Source organism: Dasypus novemcinctus, chromosome 8, assembly GCF_030445035.2.
Source record: "Dasypus novemcinctus isolate mDasNov1 chromosome 8, mDasNov1.1.hap2, whole genome shotgun sequence".
Lineage (NCBI taxonomy): Eukaryota > Metazoa > Chordata > Mammalia > Cingulata > Dasypodidae > Dasypus > Dasypus novemcinctus.
In genome coordinates, this window is record NC_080680.1 from 129,503,180 (window position 1) to 129,524,898 (window position 21,719).

A 21,719-nucleotide genomic window follows, 5' to 3' on the forward strand; every position below is an offset into this window, starting at 1 on the left:
AAAAAAAACATTTATTTATTTCCCCCTTTCCCCTTCTCCCGCCCTGCTGTTTTTGCTGTCTGTGTTGTCTTCTCTTCTCTCATTTTCTCTCCTCTGGGATTTGATCCTGGAAATTCCTGATTTGGAGAGAGGTTCCTTGTCAAATGCGCCACCTCAGTTCCTGGTTGCTGCTGTGCAACACCTTCACTTTCCCCTTGTCTCTTCTTTGATGTGTCATCATCTTGCTGTGTGACTCACTTGTGCGGGCACTGGCTTGCCACGCGGGCACGCTTTCTCTTCTTTTTTTTCACCAGGAGTCCCCAGGGATCAAACTCAGGTCCTCCCATGTGGTAGGTGGAAGGTCTATCACTTGAGCCACATCCACTTCCCTCTATGCTGCTTCTTTTTTTTTTTTTTAATTTTTATTTGTTTATTTATTTTATTTATTTCTCTCCCCTCCCCTGGCCCTGGTTGTCTGTTCTCTGTGTCTATTTGCTGCGTCGTCTTTGTCCACTTCTGTTGTTGTCAGCAGGAATCTGTGTTTCTTTTTGTTGCGTCATCTTGTTGTGTCAGCTCTCCATGTATGTGGCGCCATTCCTGGGTAGGCTGCATTTTTGCGCTGGGCGGCTCTTCTTATGGGGCACACTCCTTGTGCGTGGGGCTCGCCTAAGCGGGGGACACCCCTGCGTGGCAGGGCACTCCTTGCACTCATCCCCTGTGTGGCAGGGCACTCCTTGCACTCATCAGCACTGCGCGTGGGCCAGCTCCACACAGGTCAAGGAGGCCCGGCGGACCTCCCATGTGGTAGACGGACGCCCTAACCACTGGGCCAAGTCCGGTTCCCTCTACGCTTCTTAATGACACGGTTTCATTGTAAATTCTCAGGACTGGTAGGGAGTTCTCTCTGCCCTGTCCCTTTACCTCAGAATGTTTTGGATATTCTTGGTTATCTACTCTTCAAATTACATTTCATAAACATCAAATCCCATGAAAAATCCTTTTGGGATATTGATTGGAATTATATCAAATTCACGGATCAGTCTGGCAAGAATCCACATCTTAATATTTTATCTTCCTATTTGTGAGCATAGCATATACTGTCAATTCATTTAGTTGTTAAAAAAATATCTGAATGAAATTTTACAAAATTTTCCTGTGGAGGTCTTGCCATCTTTTTGTAGGTTTATTCTCAGATAAAAGATGATTCTTTCATTCTATTGGAAATGTTCTTTCTTTCATTACATTGTCTAATGAACATTTGATTTATTGTTCTATTTATCCATCTGTTTAGTTTTATTTGCTTTTCATGATCATTCTTTGTTTTAAAGGGAGGGCTTCTAAATATTTTCTGACTTAAGGTGATGTTTGCCTTAGTTTTTTTCTTTTTCTTTTTTTTTTAAAAGCACGATCTATTTCTTTTTCTTTTTTAAGATTTATTTATTTAATTCCCCTCCCCTCCCCCTGTTGTCTGTTCTCTGTGTCTTTTTGCTGTGTCTTGTTTCTTTGTCCGCTTCTGTTGCGGTCAGCGTCACGGAAAGTGTGGGCAGGGCCATTCCTGGGCAGGCTGTACTTTCTTTCGCGCTGGGCGGCTCTCCTTACGGGTGCACTCCTTGCGAGTGGGGCTCCCCTACGCGGGGGACACCCCTGCGTGGTGCGGCACTCCTTGCGTGCATCAGCACTCCTTGCGCGCATCAGCACTGCGCATGGGCCAGCTCCACACGGGTCAAGGAGGCCCGGGGTTTGAACCGCGGACCTCCCTTATGGTAGACGGACACCCTAACGCTGGGCCAAGTCCACTTCCCTGCCTTAGTTTTTTTCTAAATTCTCTTTATCAGAATAAGGAACTTCTATTCCTAATTTACTTTTTTTTTTTGGTAAATGTTTGGGTATTGAATTTAACATATACTTTTTCTTTATGAGTTTTTTAAGGTTATGTCATACTTGCATACCTGGAATAAATCCCACATATATATCTTTAATGCACTTGAATTCAAGTCGCTGATATTTTGTTTAGGACCTTTCATCTGTAGTTAATTGAAATGGCCTGTTTGTTTGTTTGGTTTTAGGGTTGTGCTGGCCTTGGAGTTGGAGAGTATTATTTCAGGTTCTTTTCTCAAGAGGTGTTGGCCTGGAGGAAACCTGCCTTCCCGTTGTGTGGGAACCTGGGGTACAGAGTTCCCCCTGGCTTCCTCTGCTGTCTCCCAACACGGCAGGGCTGCATAAGCATTGCCTCTGGAGAGCTCCTGGCGGGCAGGGGCCTCCCTCTGTCTCTGTCCTCCGAATGAGAGGGTGGGGCGGGGTAGGGTGGTCCTGGATCTGGGCAAACAGTGCCTTGGAGCAGCGTGGTGGGGACGGCCCCTGTGTGCACCTCCCTGAGGCAGCATGGCCTGGCTCCCACGTGTCTTGCCCCCTGGCTGCTGTAGGAGGTGCTGGCTGCTTGGCCTGAGGTGCGGATGTGCTGATGCCAGGGCTTTCTTGGAGCACCTGTGACCTAACTTGTAATGGCGGTTAATGCTCCCAGCTCAGCCCATAAGGGATTGTTCTCATCTTTTCTGAACTGAAAATGGTGTACACCGCGGTTGCAGCCAGGGTGCAGGCTGGCGCTGGCCTGCCTTCTCCTGGTCTGCTGGGCAATCTCCCTGGCTCTGCTTAAGTGGGGCAGGTAGGGGCCTGAGGAGCCGTCAGTTTAGGTAGACATTTGCCTGCATTTTAAGAGAATTTTAGAGCCGGGAGTGATTTTTTGTGTTAGCATATTTTTATTGTCTGCTTGAAGCACTATGGATCTTCTGTGGATCAGTGGCATTGGGAAGAAAGCCAGTATAACTCAAGTGAAAATGTTTGGTCTTTAAAAATTAAAGACATCAGAGGTCAAACAAAGCATTTTATCTTCCCATTAGAGAACTAGGGGAACAAAAGTGTGCTTTTATGCTGTTATCATGGTGGTCTGACCATTTTGGGATTTGAAATTTTGTAGAAATTTGTGGAGTGTTTGGGGCTTGGTTAGATTTCTAGAATCCAGAAAATTCTATCCAAATTATACTTGCCTTCAGGGTAAATTATCTTTTAGTATTATAGTGGTGAGGTGTGGAACCATTTCATAAACGTTTTAAAAGAAAAGTAGAGTGTTTCAAAGGTGAGTTCATACCTGCTTTGCAGACTTCAGCAGAAGCCAGGCTACCCTGCCCTTTGCCCTGTGTTTGGGTTTGGTGATACGTGGCCTTTGACTCAGGGAGGCGCAGAGGAAGCTGAGGGCGCTGGCGGAGGCTCCTTCTGGTAGTCTCCGCCCCCCTTGTGGAGGAGGGCACATCAGAAAACAGAGCACAAACAGCCCTTCCTTGTTGAAGCAGACATTCTGAGGGTGGCTACAGACCATGTCCAGTGAATGTAGCAGTTTTGGGAAAATAGAAAGTGAAGCAGGAGAAGAGGAATGGGGACCTGAGAGGGGGACAGTGGGACACCATGTGAAGCACGGTAGGTGGGGAGAGTGGCACATAGTGCACGTCTTCAGGACCTCCATGGAGCCGTGCAGCCGCACACGCTCTAGTTCCAGAACATTGTCGTTCCGCCCACAGTGACACCCAGTATCAGCAGTTACTCCCCTGTCCCTGGCAGCCACCAATCTACTTTCTGTCTCTATGGATTTCTTTTTCTAGATGTTTCATATCAACAGTATCTTATAATATGTGGCCTTTTGTGACTACTTTTACTTGGCGTAGTGTTTTAAGGGTCTATCTGTTATTGGATAGCTCTGGTTTCTGGACTTCTAGGTTCTTGGCTTATGTTGCATGAAGAATTGAAGGACATGCCAAAAGGTAGGCAAGGGAGTGAAGAGTTTATTAAGAAACAAGAAAAGCACAGGGTCCGAGGCTTGGAGGCGGGCCTACTGCAGGGTGAGTGCTGCACGGGGCCCCAGGTCAGAGCTTTTCAGAGTCTGTTTGCTCTTCTGATTGGTTGCCCCACCTTCGTTTCTCGGGGCCTATTTTGAGGGTGTCAGGGCTTTCTCTCGACCCTGAATGGGATTCCCATTCCTGATGAGATTCTTATGGCTGGGGTCTCGCAGTGTCATTCGGCAGCCTTCTTCTCAGGAGGTTTCGGGACCGTCTCACAGCCTTCCCCCTTTCACAGCCTTCCCCCTTTCACTGCCTCACATCCCGCGTGTAGTATGTATCAGCACTTTATTCCTTTTTATGGTTGAGTAATAGTCTGCTGTATATGCACACCACATTTTGTTTACTCATTGACCAGTTGATGGGTATTTGAGCTGTTTCCACCTTTGGGCTGTTATTAATAATGCTGCTGGAACCTGTGCAAAAGCTTTTGTGTGGACATATTTATTTCTCTTGGGTAGATCTAGGAGTGGAGTTCCTGGGTCATATGGTATCTCTATATTTAACATTTTGAAGATTCCCTGGGTTGTTTTCCTTAGTGGATGCACCATTTTGCAATCTCAGTAGCAATGTATGTGGGTTCAAATTCCTCTACATCCTCACCAAAATTTGTTATTTCCGTTTTTCACAATGATAGCCCTCCCTCCTACTGGGTGTGAAATGGTCTCTCATTGTGATTTGATTTGCATTTCCTTAATGGTTAATGAAGTTGGGCATCTTTTCCTGTGCTTGTTGGCCATTTGTCTATCTTCTTTGGAGAATGTCTATTTAAATCCTTTGTCTGTTTTAAAATTTTTAAAAAAATTTTAATTTATTGTTGGGCTGTAAGACTTCTTTATATTTTGGATACTAGATCCTTGTCAGATACTGGCAACCCCCATAGTGGTGTGTCCAGTTTGGACCTCTCTCCTGAACCTCAGATTCCTGTGGCCTGCTTGCTCTTGCCTCTCCTTTAAGGGCGCCTCATGCCCTGTGGCCTTCCCGGAGGGGAGCCTGTGAGCTCCTGCTCCCCCCACCCCCACCCCAGCCTTCTGGCCACAGGGCCTTCCTCTGGGTGCTGTACAGGCCTTTCTCCACCCTGCCCTCTGCAGTGGTTCCTGGCTCATGTGGAGGCAAAGCCGGGGCCTGTGGCGACTAGTCATTTACCCGGGGGCAATTGTGGACTTCAGCGTCCTGGGGCAGGTGTCCCTCTCCTGGGTGCCCGCGCTTCCTAGTCCCTTCCTTGTCCTATTTTCTGTCCCTTCCCCTCCTCACTGGTCCCCACAGCCCCTGTCTGTTGCAGCACACCTGTCCTGCTTTGGCTCGCCCCGGTCTTGGTATGGAACTTGCAAGTCTTTGGCTAGTTTTGTCATTCTTCACTGTTCTGAGACTATTTGTAGTCTAGATTTGGTACTATCGCTAGGAGTTGAGTGTAACAAACTAGTCCTGAACTAGTTGGTTGGTGGTTTTTGCATGCCTGGGCAGGAACTCTGTGAATGGCTGCCACTTGTTTCCTGTGTGCCACCCATTTGAGAGACAGCAGCGAACAGGACATTCTCTCCAACCTTTGTTGGAGAGTAACCTGCACCTGTAGGAGAAAAAAGGCTCACCCAATTGTGGAGGAGAGAAGAATTTTATTAATGATCTTGGAAGAATGGGCAGGCGACCTGGATCAAATGGCTGATGGGTCAAACAAGAAACATTGATATTTAATAACCTAAACCTGACATGCAGGCCCCTTCCCTGTTCTCCATTGATTGGGTACCTCAGGTTATGGCCTGTCCCAGACGTCTAACTTTCTTGGTTCCCGCTTTCAGTTGCAGCTCCCCTGGGCTCAGTGCGCTTTCACTCCTGGCTCTGCTTTTCACAGTCCAGCACTTTCACAGTGGCCCCGCCCTCTCTTTGAAAGCCCCTAGAACCCCTTTCCCTCCCTCCTCCAAGGCAGAACTGGTTCCACCTCTGGCTTCCACTTTATGTGAAAATTAAACTTAACCCTTTTCTTACACCTTGTAGAGTTTAAATAATAAATTAGTGAATTGTTTCTTGTTTATAATCATTAAGCATATTTCTGTATTATTGGGTCTGTCCAATCTTTAGTACTTTACTACTTTCTAGATGGGCTCAAATTTTAAAAATTTCTCATTAGATGTAGGAAAGAGGAGAGGCAACTAGAATAAAAGATGACTCGATTATTTCTGAATTGTGGGATTACCAGTAATTTCTTGTTATATTTTTATGTATCATATGTTTTCTTCAATGAGTATGTGTTTCTTTTACAGTAAGAATAAATGATTGAAAATTCTCATTTCTTTATAAGAAATTCAGTTCATATGATTGATTGATTGTTTTTAAATACTGTGAAAACCTAAAGGGAAGGTGACCCCGCATTTATCAAAACAAAGCTACCCAGAAGAGCTTCCATTATACCTGTGTGTTCTGTGAAAATGTGGCCACAAGCCCTGTGGCACTTGAAAAAAAAAAAAAGATTTATTTATTTATTTCTCTCCCCTTCCCCCTGGTGGTCTGTTCTCTGTGTCTATTTGCTGCTTGCTGCGTCTTCTTTGTCTGCTTCTGTTGCTGTCAGCGGCACGGGAATCTGTGTTTCTTTTTGTTGTGTCATCTTGCTGTGTCAGCTCTCTGTGTGTGCGGCACCATTACTGGGCAGGCTGCGCTTTCTTTCGTGCTGGGCGGCTCTCCTTATGGGGCGCACTCCTTGTGCGTGGGGCTCCCCTACGTGGGGACACCCCTGCGTGGCAGGGCACTCCTTGCACGCATCAGCAGTGCGCATGGGCCAGCTACAGGTCAGGGAGGCCCGGGGTTTGAACCGCGGACTTCCCATGTGGTAGACGGACGGCCTAACCACTGGGCCAAGTTGGCTTCCCTCCCTGTGGCACTTTTGAGCCCAGAGCCCCACCCAGCCCTTCAGGGTCAGGACCTGCCCACTCCTGGTTCCTCATTCAGCACCTCCTGAGGTCAGACCCCTTCCTGTGTTCTGTAAGGCCCACAGTGTCTTCACAGATGTCAGCCATTGCTTGTCTTTTTAACTCTCATTCTATAACAAGTGTAGAGATCACTTTTCTAGAGGCTATGTGGCAAACAATGTTGCCACTGATAGAATGCTGGAGGGGCCAACTCCAGCCAGAAAAGATATTTATAAAAATATAAAAGGGAAACGGACTTTGGCCCAGTGGTTAGGGCGTCCGTCTACCATATGGGAGGTCCGCGGTTCAAACCCCGGGCCTCCTTGACCCGTGTGGAGCTGGCCATGCGCAGTGCTGATGCGCGCAAGGAGTGCCGTGCCACGCAAGGGTGTCCCCGCGTGGGGCAGCCCCACGCGCAAGGAGTGCGCCCGTGAGGAAAGCCGCCCAGCGTGAAAAGGAAGAGCAGCCTGCCCAGGAATGGCGCCACCCACACTTCCCGTGCCGCTGACGACAACAGAAGCAGACAAAGAAACAAGACGCAGCAAATAGACACCAAGAACAGACAACCAGGGGAGGGGGGGAAATTAAATAAATAAATAAATCTTAAAAAAAAAAAAAAATAAAACATTGCTACTCTTCTATTTTATTTGTTTTAGAAAAACATTATTTTTCATGAAAATATGTTAACCTGTATTGGGTTTATTAAAAGCAGTGACAATAGTTTAAAATGTTCAAACGTCTAACATGGTAAATATCAATAGCTTTAACACATATAAAACAAGAGCTCTGGGGTGCTCTGAACTCTGGAGTGTGAAGTTATCCTGAGACCCAAAAGCTAGAGAGTTGCTGTCTTAGAGTAAACTGAAGCATTTGGTGGTAGAATAAAAAGTAAAGCAAACACAAAAAATTCAAAATTCCCATCTCTTTTAGAGCTTCTATTCTCATGGGGGCAAACTTTACATTTTTGTATCACATGTTTCAGAATATTCAGCTCCTTTGGTTTTACTGTCTTTAAAATGCTCAGTATTTTTATCAGCATATGAACTTTGGATGAAATTCAGCTGTAGATGTTTCTTGTTTTCCCAAGCTTTCCTGATTCTTTTACAGAGCAGTATTGCAGAAGGATTTTAAAAGTATTTCACTAATTTGAGTTAGGAATGTGGTTCTCTTCCAAGAGCGATTCTGATTATAAAGGAAAATTTATTAATATATTCCTGTGGTTTTCTGCATGTATCCTGCACTTACTCTTTTAACCACAAGGTGGTGCCTTTGTTTAATAAGCCTTTAGGCTGACTTAGTTTTGGACATTTCCTGACAATGAAGGGTCTACAATTTTGATACGGACTACCTTTTTGTCAATTTACAATGATCCTGCTTTTAAGTTACTTTGCTTAGATACAATGCAGCCTCATCTTCATGTAGGTTTAAATCCTAGAAAACATAAGAGCCCCCCCCCCCCGATATTTATTAAGCACTTGTCCTTGGGTATTCTTTGGTGAACGAGCAGACACTGTCCAAGCTCTCTTGGAGTTTATTGTCTCTTGCCACTTGCTACTACTTTCATAGTTAGAGATTTCAGGTGTTATTGTTGCTGAAGTTACTCTTCTGATTTGGCAAAAGGAATAGGCTTGGGGAGTGGATGTACCTCAGTGGTTGAACGCCTGCTTCCCAAGTATGAGGCTGTAGGACCAATTCCTGGTACCTCCTAAAAGAAAAAAAAGAATAGGCTTCTCCTTTTTCTTGGCATATAAACCCTGGCCAGTATTTTAATTTTACCTCCCACTGTGGCTGCCCTGAGAGGAAGAAGTAGTTGTTAAATCTGGACTAGATTTGTTGGTAGAGCTGTTGTTGGAATTCAGCCCTGGCCTTGAGGATGTGCTCAGGCACTGTCCTGAGATTGTGGTCAACACCCTTTTCCCTTGCTCAGGTCCTTGGGTGCTGCAGGTGACTTGGAGGATCACTGGCCTGGCCATGCCAGCGAGCGTGGGCCAGTGAGCGTTAGAACCTGGAGAATCCATAGCTCTGGCCCCTCAGAGACTGCCAGTGTTTTTTAGTATATTAAAAACTTTTTTCCCCTCATCAAAAATTTTCAGGGCTATTTCTCACATGGTAGTTAATTGTATGAAAGTATATATCAGTTGAGAGGATAGAAAATGATAAAAGTCACTATGAATCTAGTAATATTACCTACATTTAAAAAATCCAGCTTGCACATGTGATGGCATTTTATTTAGCCTTTGGATTTGTGGATCCTGGCAGTGATGCTGTCATCGCAGGACCCTGAGGTTGAAGCTGTTCTTCTCAGGCAGAGTGGGTGCCTTCTGTCCTGCAGTCGACCCGCCATCTGGTCAACTCAGCTAAAGCTGCTATTCCTCCACCCCCTTTGAAATACATGTAGAAAGAGGTGGGAAAGGAGAGCTGGGGCGGGGGAGGGAGGAAGGGGAATTTCTGAAATACCAAGACATTTCTTAAAAGGATATTGTGGCAGTTTGAAGTTATTTTATGAATTCCCAAAAGAGACTGTGTAGTTTTAAACTAATCTGTTCCTGTGGGTATGATACCATTTGAATGCATTAAATTTGGTTGAGGGCCATTACTTGATAAGACCGATTTAGAGCTTTTGATTGGACTGTGTGAATGAGGTGTGAGCCAGCTTGGGTCTCTGCCCTCTGGCTGGGTGTGCTATGAATGGAGACCCAGAGGTAGACAGGAAAAGGAAACCACCATGAGAGAGGACTAGAAGCTTGCTTAAGGACGAAGCCCCTAAGATACTAGGCTCTCGTAGCAGATCAAGATGAGACAGTGAGCTTGGAGGGAAAGGCTGACATCTTGGTGGAGATGGGTGGCCAGTTTGCTTTGCCAAGTGCGTGGACAACAGAATCACCAGTAGCTGACTTTGGTGAGAAAGCACCTTTTACGGCACCTTGGTATGACTTTTCACAGCCTTGGAACTAAGCTTTTACTCCAAATAAATCCCCTTTATAAAAGCCAGCCTATTTTTGGTACTTTGCATCAGCAGCCCCTTTGGCAAACTAAAACAGATGTGAATCTTCGTCCTGGAGCATGGAGTATGAGGCTACTGCCACCTGCTATAACAGCAGTAACAGTGGTGAAAGATGCACACGTATGAAACCACGTACATCCCAATGCTACATGAGCACCAGTGTCTTCATGGAGCCATGTTTTAAGAAGCAAATTCTAGTAGTCAAAACAGGATTTTAGTCTTTAGTGGCATCTATCAGAGAACATTAAAATGACTTAAAAATTTTTTTTCTCCCCTCTGGCCCCCCACCCCCGTTGTCTGCTTTTTGTGTCTATTTGCTCAGTGTTCTTCTGTGTCCCCTTGTATTCTCGTCAGGCGGCACCGGGGATCTGTATCTCTTTTCGTTGCGTTATCTTGCTGCACCAGCTCTCCGTGTCTGTGGTACCACTCCTGGGCAGGCTGCAGTTTTGCGGGGGTGCCTCTCTTTGTGGGGTGCACTGCTTGAGCAGGAGGCATCCTTACATGGGGGCATCCCTGTATGGGCCGGCACTCCTTGCACGCGCAGCACTGCATGTGGGACGGTCACCACACGAGCCAGGAGGCTCTGGGCATCGAATCCTTGGACCTCCTCTATGGTAGGCGGATGCTCTATCTGTTGAGCCATATCTGCTTCCCCAAATGACATTAATAATATTTTAAAACCCATTTCTCAAAGTTTTGTCTCCTTTTCCAGTTCTTCCCTACTCTGCAGCCTAATTCAGAATCTCAGGTTTGGCAAAAGTCTCAGATGCTCACTGACCATTTCCTTTGTTAACTGTTTTAGTCTGCTAAGGCTGCCAATGCAAAATATTCTGTTTTTGCTTTCAGTTCTCAGTTTCTTTAAGACCCCAGCAAAAGGGTAGAGACCTAACCTGGACCGTACCTCACTGATGTAGTCCAATCAAAGGCCCTAGCAGTGATCTAATCAAAAGGCATCAAATTAAGGGGCCCTTAACAGAATGTAATCAAAAGTCCCCATCTACACAGCGTTTATAGGCACAGGAATGAACTAGCTTAAGAACATAATTTTCGGGAAGGGGACTTGGTCCAGTGGTTAGGGCGTCCGCCTACCACATGGGAGGTCCGTGGTTCATACCCTGGGCCTCCTTGACCTGTGTGGAGCTGGCCCATGCGCAGTGCTGATGCACGCAAGAAGTGCCCTGCCACGCAGGGGTGTCCCCCACAGAGGGGAACCCCACACACAAGGAGTGTGCCCTGTAAGGAGAGCCACCCAGCATGAAAGTGCAGCCTGCCCAGGAATGGTGCTGCATGCACGGAGAGCTGACACAAGATGATGCAACAAAAAAAAACACAGATTCCCATGCCACTGACAACAACAGAAGCGGACAAAGACGACGCAGCAAATAGACACAGAGAACAGACATCTGGGGTGGGGGGGGGAGGGGAGAGAATTAAATAAATAAATCTTTAAAAAAATAAAAAGAACATAATTTTCTGGGGTCCACAAAAAACAGACCAGGTATCTTTGAGATCAAGGTCTGATGAACTCACTCTGCATCACTTTGTGCACTTCCCCTGTGGTTGCATGGCTTACCTCTTGATGTTAGAGGCATGTTTTTCTTCTTTAATCATTTTATAAGTGTAATGTTCAGATAGTCACGGAATGAATAGGGAGGACCAGGTATTATGCTCTGCTGGGGTTGCAAAGATGAATGAATCAAAGTCTGTGTTTTTTTGGGTTCCTTTCCTGGCAAGGGCACCGCAGAACTGTGTGTGACCGTGTGACAAGCTGGATGAGCCATGCGGCCTTGAAGAAGGGGGCCTTGATAAGACAGAGGGGGGTCTTCACTGAGGAAGGCAGCAGGAAAGATGCAAAATCCCGAAGACTTGAAGCACTTGTTCAAAACATTTTAAGTAACTTGATGTGGTTGGTGGGTGAGGCTGTTTGACAGACTGTTTTAGGACTTAAAAATGGTTAGGCTAGATTAGGGGTCAGGAAACTTTCTCTAAAAGGACCAGATATGGAGCCGCATACAGTCTATGTTGCGTTCTTTTCTGTAGTCTTTTTTTTTAACAACCTTTAGAAAAAGGTAAAAATCATTATTAGCTTGTGGGAATTACAAAAACAGGATTAGGCTAGATTTGTCTGGTGGACCATAGTTTGTCAAGCCCTGGACTGTGTTGTTGAAACACTTCTGTGCCATGTTATGAAGTGTGACTTTGACCTCGCGGGCTATAAAAAGCCCTTGAAGGGAGGCGGATGTGGCTCAACTGATAGAGCATCTGCCTACCATATAGGTGGTCCAGGGCTCAAACCCAGGGCCTCTTGGCTTGTGTGGTGAGCTGGCCCACACGCAGTACTGCTGCATACAAGGATTGCCATGCCACAGGGGTGCCCCCTTGTAGGGGAGCCCCATGTGCAAGGAGTGGACCCCGCAAAGAGAGCTGCCCCACGCAAAAAAAGCGCAGCCTGCTCAGGAGTGGCGCCGCACACACTGAGAGCTGATGCAGCAAGGTAACACAACAAAAAGACACAGATTCCCGGTTCCGCCGAGAATACAAGCAGACACAGAAGAATACATAGTAAATGGACACAAGAGAGCAGACAATGGGGGCAGGGGGGGAGGGAGGAGAAATAAATAATAAAATAATCTTTTAAAAAAATGAACGTTTTTGAGATTATGGTAAGGTCAGAATTTTAGAAAGGTGACTTTGCCGAATAGATGTTAGACTAAGAAGGGGAGAGACTGGAGTTAGCAAAAGAGAGGTAATGGGCTGTTCCTTGTATTGGTTTTAGGGGTGACATGGATATACCATAAGAAGGTAGCATGGGAATTTAGTGGAATATGGAGGAGGTATAGAACTTGGTGATGGATGGGGGTCGGTATGAGGAAGCATGAGGAGTTAAGCTTGACTGAAAAGTCTTAGATAAAGGTAGGCACAGAGTTAGCCATAAATTTGTTTATACTAGTCAAAAAGAGTTGTTTGGGTAGACTGTGCTTTAGCCATATAATACAACATTATTGCATATCTTACAACTGATAATAAAGAAATCTTTATTATCAGGTTGAATGAAGAAATGAAGATTAAAAATTGGTATAATGTAAAATTAAATTAAAAAAATTAAGAATTGGTATACTTTATAATCTGTAATCCAGGTAAGGTATATACTAAAATGTTTACTGTGGTTTTACCTGGGTAGTAAGATACGGATTTCAAAAATATGTTTTTTATTGAAGTATATCATTCATACATGAGCATGTATAAACAAAAGAGTAAAGGTTGTGGACTTACAAAATAAGCATATGTAAAATCATACAGGAGTCTCCTACATCACCCTTCCACCAGCACTTTGCATTGTGAAACATTTCCTACAAACTATGCAAGAATATCTTCAAAATATTATTAATACCACTAACTATAGTCCCTATCTTACATTTGGTATATTTCCTCCCCAACTCACCCTATTTTAAAAAATATGTATTTTTATTACACAATTTGTGAACTTGCAAAACAATCCTACACATACAACACCCCTTCACCAACACCATGGTGGAACATTTGTTACAGATTGTGAGATAATATCAGACTGTTACCATCAACCATGGTCCATAGTGTCCATTTGGCATACTTTTCCCCTACACCTCCATTATCAACACAGTACATCTTTGACATTGGTGCAAGAATGTTACAGAATTGCTGTTAACCGCAGTCTATAGGTCACACTTATAATAGCTTTTGCATACCTCTCCTCATTTCCACCACTGTGCAATAGCAGTGTACATCTGCTCTATCTCACAGAAAGATGCTCTTGCATTTGTACCCTCCACCACAAGGATTATAGATGATTTTAATGTTTTCTTGCTTACGTTTTCTGATTTTTTTTTTTCCCTGATTGCTTTGGCTAGAGCTTCCAATACAATGTAGTAGTGTAAACAAAACTGGCAAGAGTGGACATATTTGGCTTATTTCTGATCTTAGGGCAAAATCATTTAGTCTTTCACCATTAAGCCGTTAAGTGTGATATTAGCTGTGAGTAGTTTGTAGATGGCCATAATTAGGTTGTGAGTTTTTATCATGAAAGAATTTTATCAAATGCATTTTGTGCATTTCTATGCATCTTTATGTATCATGTGGTTTTTGTTCTGTACTCTCATAAATGTGGTTTACTATATTAATTGATTTTCAGATGTTAAACTAAACTTGAAATCCTTGGATAAATCATAGTGTATAATTCTTCTTATATGTTGCTGGTATTTGTTGAGGGTATTTGTGTCTATATTAATGAGATATTGGTTTGTGATTTTCTTATCTTTGTCTTGCTTGGATTTTAGGTAAACCTTGGACTCATAAAGCGAGTTGGTGTTTTTTCCTCTTTTAAATAAAAGTTTATGAAGGATTTCTTCTTTAAATATTTGAAAGAATTCACAGTCAAACCATCTGGACTTGGGCTCTTCTTTGTGGGAAGGTTTTAAATTACTAAATCAATTTCTTTACTTGTTATGGGTCTGTTAGATTTTTTCTTGCTTCTTGAATCAGTTTGAGATTTTGTATTTTTTTAGGTATTTAAAAATTTAATCTATGTTATCTAATTTGTTATAAAGTTCATAATATTTATTTATAGTTCTTCTAATTTCTGCAGGGTTATTAATGTCCCATTTTTCACTTCTGAGTTTGGAAATTTATGCTTTCTCTTTTTCTTGGTTACTCTAGCTGAAAGTTTATCAGTTTTTGTTTCTCTTTTCAAAGACTCAATTTTTGGTTTTGTTAAATTTTCTCTAATTTTCAGTTTTTTGCTTTATCTTTTGTTTGCTTTTCCTTATTGCTTCCTGTCTTCTGCTTGTTTTGGGTTTAGTTTCTTTCCCCCTAGATTCTTAAGGTAGAAGCTTAGGTTATTGGTTTGAGACCTTTTCTGAAGACTCGAAAGCTATAAATATCCCTGCTTTAGCTGCAGCCTATAAATTTTGATTTTGTGTTTTCCTTTTATTCAGTTCAAAATATTTTCTAATTTTGTTTGTGATTTCTTCTTTGATCCATGGGTTATTTAGATGTGTGTTGTTTAATTTCTAAATATGCAGGCATTTCCAGATTTTTTTGTTACAATTTCGAAATTAATTTCATTATGGCCAGAGGACATACTTTATAATTTAAATTCTTTCTTTTAAATTAAAAAAATTTAATTTAAATGGACTAAGTATATGTTCTATCCTGGAGAATGTTCCAAGAGCACTTGAAAAAAATGTATTGTCTGCAGTCATTAAGAGGGGTATTCTTTGTATGTCAGATCAGGCTAATTGATGGTATCCTTCCTCATTTTTTTGTCTAATTCTGTCAACTATTGAGAATGTTATATTGAAGCCTCCAACTATTATTTTTGAATTTCGTTTATCCTTTCAGTTCTGCTAGGTTTTGCTTCATGTATTTGGAGGCTCTGTTGTTAAGTGTGCATACATTTAAACTTACCTGTTCTTCACATTTGACCCTTTTATCATTATGAAAGGTCACTCATTGTCTCTATATTTCTTGTCTTAAGGTCTATTTTGTCTGATATTAGTGTAGCCACCTCAGTTCTTTTATGGTTTTTGTTTGCCTGGTATATCTTTTTTCTAACCTTTACTTACCAACATCTTTGTATCTTTCAGTCTAATGTGTGTCTCTTGTAGACAGCATTAGCTGGGTTTTGCTTTTTACTTCAGTCTGACAATCTGCCTTTTGACTGGAACATTCAGACCATTTACGTTAAGAGTAATAATTGATGTGGTTAGATTCGCATTTTTCATTTTGCCAGTTTTCCCCCTTGTGTCTTCTGTCTTTTCCCTGAATTCCATCTTTACTGCCTTCGTTTTTATTAAAATAATACACTAAAATATTTAATTATCTGTTGATATGTTTACTATTTTTAAAGAAGCTTTAGGTTACATTAATGTTACGTCAAAAATATAGGGGGGAAGCGGACTTGGCCCAATGGATAGGGCGTCCGCCTACCACATGGGAGGTCCACAGTTCAAACCCAGGGCCTCCTTGACTCCTGTGGAGCTGGCCCATACGCAGTGCTGATGCGCCCAAGGAGTGCCGTGCCACTCGGGTGTCCCTCGCATAGGGGAGCCTCACGCGCAAGGATTGCGCCCTGTAAGGAGACCTGCCAGCGCGAAAGAAAGTGCAGCCTGCCCAAGAATGGTGCTGCACACACGGAGAGCTGACAAGCAAGATGACGCAACCAAAAAAAGAAAAAACACAGATTCCTGGTGCCGCTGATAAGGGTAGAAGCAGTCACAGAAGAACATGCAGCGAATGGACACAGAGAGCAGACAATGGGGGGAGGGTAAGGGGAGAGAAATATATAAATAATAAATCTTTAAAAAAAAAATAGGGGATTCCCATATACCTCACTTCCTCCCCCTCCCACACTTTCCCCCATTAATAACATCTTTCATTAGTGTGATACATTTGTTACAATTGATGAGTATGTATTGAAGCATTGCTACTAACCATGGTCTATAGTTTAGATTATGGTTTACACTTTGCACTGCATAATTTTATAGATTTTAGCAAAATGTGTATGGCTTGTATCTGCCATTGTAATATGGAGAACAATTCCAGTGTCCCCCAGATGCCCCATGTTACACATATTCTTCCCTCTCCCTCCCCTCAGAACCTCTGGTAACCGCTGTCTTTAAATGAATATTACAAGTCCTTACATTACTAGAATAATAAGTCTGCTTTAATCCATAGTTCATTCATTCCTTGTTTGTTCATTCCTCAATCTTGAGGTTTTGGGAATGGTGATACCCACTCTCCTTCCAGTTGAGAGGGGGCTTAGTTCCCATGGGGCAGATGGATGAAACTATCTTGCTTACATTTGTAGATACTCTCTGGTTTTTGGGATGGTCATTGTCCATCATCATCCTTTTGTTTATTGTCCTGGGTAAGTCTGATGAACTGGAGAGTAGGTGTTTGCTGCAACTCTGCTGAGATTCAGGGTTCAGTCAGCATAGAAACAGCTGGAAAATTTGTCTCCTGGACATATATTTAGTGGATTATAGGATCAACTAAAAGGGGCAGAAGAACCATGTGTAGGAAAATTATAAATGAGTCTAACTCTGATACATTGGGAAATAGTTTATTGTATATTCCCAGGTAAGACCTGCTGGCAGAGTGCTAATTTTCTGCAGTTATCTGCCTGCCTACAGTGTCAAGATATCTCTAGAGCCCCCAGGAGCATCCCTGCTTGAGGCACTGTGTACTGCAGCAGTCAGTGAGATCATCCCAAGACGTGTAAGCGTAACCTCTGAAATGATCTCCCAACTCACCTTGAAATCTCTTAGCCATAAAAAATCGTTTGTCTTTAGTATGTCCCCCTTTTGGTCTAGGCTTTTTCCAGCTGCTCGTTAATTGGTGCTTGGTAGTAATCCCTCAGTGCCAGGGAGGCTCATCCCTGGGAGTCACGTCCCATGCTGGGGGAAGGTAGTGAGTTTATATGCTGGATTTGGCTTAGAGAGAGGCTACATTTGAGCAACAAGGAGATTTTCAGGAGGTAACTCTTAGGCAATATATGTTACTAGGCTAAATTTCAGTTTTACACGAACAAGGTCATAAGTACAAACATCGATGTCAAGGGCCTGGTGTATTGGTCTGTCCTCCTTCACTAGGCACTGTCCATGTACTCCTGAGATGCTTGTCACTCTATGAGAGAATGTAGCAGGACACCCCAGGATGAGAATTTAATTTTCCACTGGTTATTGTGTGTGTCTTCACCCACCAAGACCACACCCCATGACCACATGAACACCTGCATGTTCCATAGAGTCATGTCCCAAGTATACCCTTCTTCATACATCCCCCCACCACTGACACCCTGTGCCATTGATCCTCCCCTGCCGCAGCTGGCAGCTCTTCTGCAATCCAAAACCTTCCCCAAAACAAAGCCAAAAATAAAATAAATTTAAAAATAAAAAATTTTTTTGCATTGTGCCTTTTATCACAAGATTGATTATCTTTTAAGTATGTTAACAATTTCTTCTGTCCTTCCAGTGCCTTTTTTTTTCCCACCCTATTTTCCCAGGAGCTTTAGTTTACAGAAATGTCACATAGTAGGAGATTCCCATATACCCCACCCCTTCTTGTTTACTATATTTTTTGAGTTATTTTCTTGGTGGTTGCTCTAGGGATTATAATACATTGCTCCTGCATTTAGCACCTTCTACTTCATATTAGTATTAACTTAATTCTGGTAAACTGTAGAAACTTAGCTCCCACATAGCCTTACTTTTTTCTCCTTCATTTGCAATATTAACACCATGTATATTTGATTTATATTATAAACATAGCAATACATAATTGTAATTATTGCTTTATACATCTTAATATTTCATAGAGAAGTTATGAGAAGAAATGAGGAAAAGTAGATTATATTATGGAAACTTTTTTTAAAAAAAAGATTTATTTATTTATTTAATTCCCCGCCCTCCCCCGGTTGTCTGTTCTCTGTGTCTATTTGCTGCATCTTGTTTCTTTGTCTGCTTCTGTTGTTGTCAGCGGCATGGGAAGTGTGGGCGGCGCCATTCTTGGGCAGGCTGCACTTCCTTTCACACTGGGCGACTCTCCTTACGGGGTGCACTCCTTGCGCGTGGAGCTCCCCTACGTGGGGGACACTCCTGCGTGGCAGGGCACTCCTTGCGCGCATCAGCACTGTGCGTGGCCAGCTCCACATGGGTCAAGGAGGCCCGGGTTTTGAACCGCAGACCTCCCATGTAGTAGAAGGACGCCCTAACCATTGGGCCAAGTCCATTTCCCGGAAACTTTTATATTAATCCACATATGTACCATTTCTGCTCTTCTTTGTCTTTCTGTTAATTTGAGAAACTCTAGTGGTGTTTCCTTTCATCCTAAAGAACTTCCTTTAAAATTTCTTATAAGATCTGTTAGCAGCAAACTCTTTTTAGTCTTTATCTGGGAGTATCTTTATTTTGCCTCCATTTAAAAATTATTTTTTATTTTTTAAAAAAAAGATTTATTTATTTATTTTATTTACCCCCCCACCCCACCCCGGGTGTCTGTTCTCTGTGTCTATTTGCTGCGTCGTCGTCTTTGTCCATGTCTGTTTTTGTCAGTGGCTTGGGAATCTGTGTTTCTTTTCGTTGCGTCATCTCTCTGTGTGTGCGGCGCCATTCTTGGGCAGGCTGCACTTTCTTTCACGCTGGGTGGCTCTCCTTACGGGGTGCACTCCTTGCGCGTGGGGCTCCCCTACGTGGGGGACACCCCTGCGTGGCAGGGTACTCCTTGCGCACATCAGCGCTGCGCGTGGGCCAGCTGCACATGGGTCAAGGAGGCCCGGGGTTTGAACCGTGGACCTCCCATGTGGTAGACGGACGCCCTAACCACTGGGCCAAGTCTGCCGCCTTGCCTCCATTTTTGAAGAATGCTTTTCTTGTGTGAGGAAGAGAGGTTATGGTTAGTGATATGTCTGCCACATAGAGGTCTTTTTGGGGATGGAATCTCTTCTCTGGAATTTGGACTTAAGAAAACTGATCTCATTAATATGCTTTAGAGTTGTCTAGCCCCATGGAAGCTTTGGGCACAGCGGTGGTTAATGTGCCTTTTTGTTTTTGTCTTGTGGAATTAAGCCACTTAATTGGCGTGAAAACAGGTAACCTTAGAGTTGAGTACAGGAACTCCGTCAACTTGTGTGGTACGAGGGCGACCACAGTAGCTTTATGGTTTGTTCTTTTCCCCCTGACTTTCCTCTTTTGTAACCTTGTTACAAAAGTGTAACCTTGTGGGCCTGGAGCCCTCCAGCCCGACTCCACTGCTGCCTGCGCACGTGGTCCCTGGCTTGGCCGGTGAGGGCCTCTTGGCAGCTTTGATGTCTTGGGGCACTTGAGGCTCCTGTCCCCAGTGAAGTTGATAGAGGTTAGGGTAATTGAAATGGAATCTTAGTAGGTTTAGCACAAATCAACAAAGAAAGGTTTTAGAGTTTTACAAAATGTTTTAGAAGTGATTCAGTCTTAAAAAAAGAACAAAAATAACATCCAACCTGTTTAAGACCCCTCTGAGAGATAGGATCCCTGTGTGTAAGAGAAAGGAAAGCTTAGGTTTCTGGCTTTGTCTCTTGTTTAGTAGCTGTCTCCTATAAGAACTATATACTGGAAAGTGGTTGTGGCTCAACTGGTAGAGTGCCTGCCTACCGTATGGGAGGTCCAGGGTTCGAACCCAGGGCCTCCTGGCCCGTGTGTGAGCTGACCCCTGTGCCCCCGCATAGGGGAGGCCCACGTGCAAGGAGAGCTGCCCCACAAGTAAAAAGTGCAGCCTGCCTAGGAGTGGTGCCATACACATGGAGAGCTGATGCAGCAAGATGACGCAACAAAAAGAGACACATTTTCCCAGTGCTGCCAGATAATGCAAGCAGATGCAGAAGAACATACAGCGAATGGACACAGAGAGCAGACAATGGGGGAGATGGGGAGAGAAATAAATAAAGATAAATAAATAAATCTTAAAAAAAAAAGATATAGATTAAGATTGTTTATAATGCTGAGTGTTATACATTACTTGAATGTCTGTCAGAGGGGAGCTATGAATATGAGCTACTACAACCCTTAAAGTGATGATGTAAGTTTATTTGCATAACATGATCTCATATGTATAATATGTGTAAATTGTGCCTTTATGAGTATGTTTGCACAGAAAGGTTATGTAACATGTTAAAGTAGTTGGCTTATGGGTAATTTTCCTTTTAAATTTTCCCAATTTCCTCTATTTAAAGGGAAGCAGATATGGCTCAAGCAGTTGGGCTCCCATCTACCATATAGGAGATCCAGGTTTTGATACCCGCGGCCTCTTGGTGAAGGCATGCTGGCCTGCACGGTGAGCTGGCCTAAACGGAGTGCTGGCCCATGTGGAGAGTGTCCCCACGCAGGAGTGCTGGCCTGTGCAGGAGTGCTGGCCCGCTTGCAGCAAAAAGAGACACAGAGGAGAGACAAGAAGAGACGCAGCAACCAGGGAGCTGAGGTGGTGCAAGAGATTGAGCACCTCTCTCCCACTCCATAAGGTTCCAGGATTGGTTCCCGGTGTCACCTAATGAGAATACAAGGAGACACAGAAGAACACCCAGCGAATGGACACAGATTGCAGACAATGGGGGAGGAGCAGTTGGGGGGGAAGAAATAAATAAGTAAATCTTTAAAAAAAAATTTAAGGTACAAAATAATATGCAGATATTTTCTCTTAAAAAATCAAATTCCATTTAAAGCTAAAGGTCCCTACCACTCCTCTTACCTTCTGCCCAACAATGTCTGTCACAGTGTGTTTGCTGTTTGGCCTTCGAGATTTCTCCCAGTGTTTTCATAGAGATATATTTGAGCCCCAAAGATAATAGTATGCTGTATAAGTTTGATTTTTTTTTCTATCCGTAAGATCTTTTTCTTTTGAAATAATTTTTAACTTAGTAGAAATATTACAAGAATGATAAAACTAATTTTTTTTCCTGAGCCATTTGAGGTTACTTGTCACCTAGATGTCCTATCACTACTGAATGCTTTAGTATGCGTTTCCTATAAAGACCTTCCTCTACCTGAGCATAATATAGCCATTACAATCAAATTATTAACATAGTTTTGAAAATATATTTATATGTTTGCCAACACAACCATCTTTGGACTCATCTTCTACACATCATGGTATCAAAGACAACTTGTTCTAAGGAACCACTTTACTGCAAAATAAGCAAATGGGTCAGTGGTCCTCGTTCATTGGTCTTACCATGTATCCAGTCCAGAAGCAGCTGGCCTTATAGAAGAGTGGAATTGGCTATTGAAGACCCAAATTACAGCATCAGAGGAGAGACAACATCTTTTAAGGTTACACTGATCTACAAGATACAATATATGCCCCAAACTGCCAGCAAGTACATGGCGCCAGAAACTGAGGGATGGAAGTGGAAGCATTTCTTATTACTACTACACCTAATGACCC

The 21,719-nt window shown here is 43.3% G+C and overlaps 1 protein-coding gene across 20 annotated transcripts in view; it reads left to right on the plus strand.

Moving 5' to 3' along the window:
* EHMT1 (euchromatic histone lysine methyltransferase 1) overlaps positions 1-21,719 on the plus strand; it is a 298,696-nt gene that overhangs the window by 52,359 nt on the left and 224,618 nt on the right. Inside the window, exon 1 of one of the 20 annotated variants that reach the window (XM_058302818.2) lies at positions 3,432-3,450. The exons of the other annotated variants lie outside the window; for them this stretch is intronic. The gene's annotated coding sequence lies outside the window, so the exon portion shown is untranslated. Of the gene's footprint in view, positions 1-3,431; positions 3,451-21,719 lie in introns of those variants that run through there. 20 annotated transcript variants of the gene reach the window in all.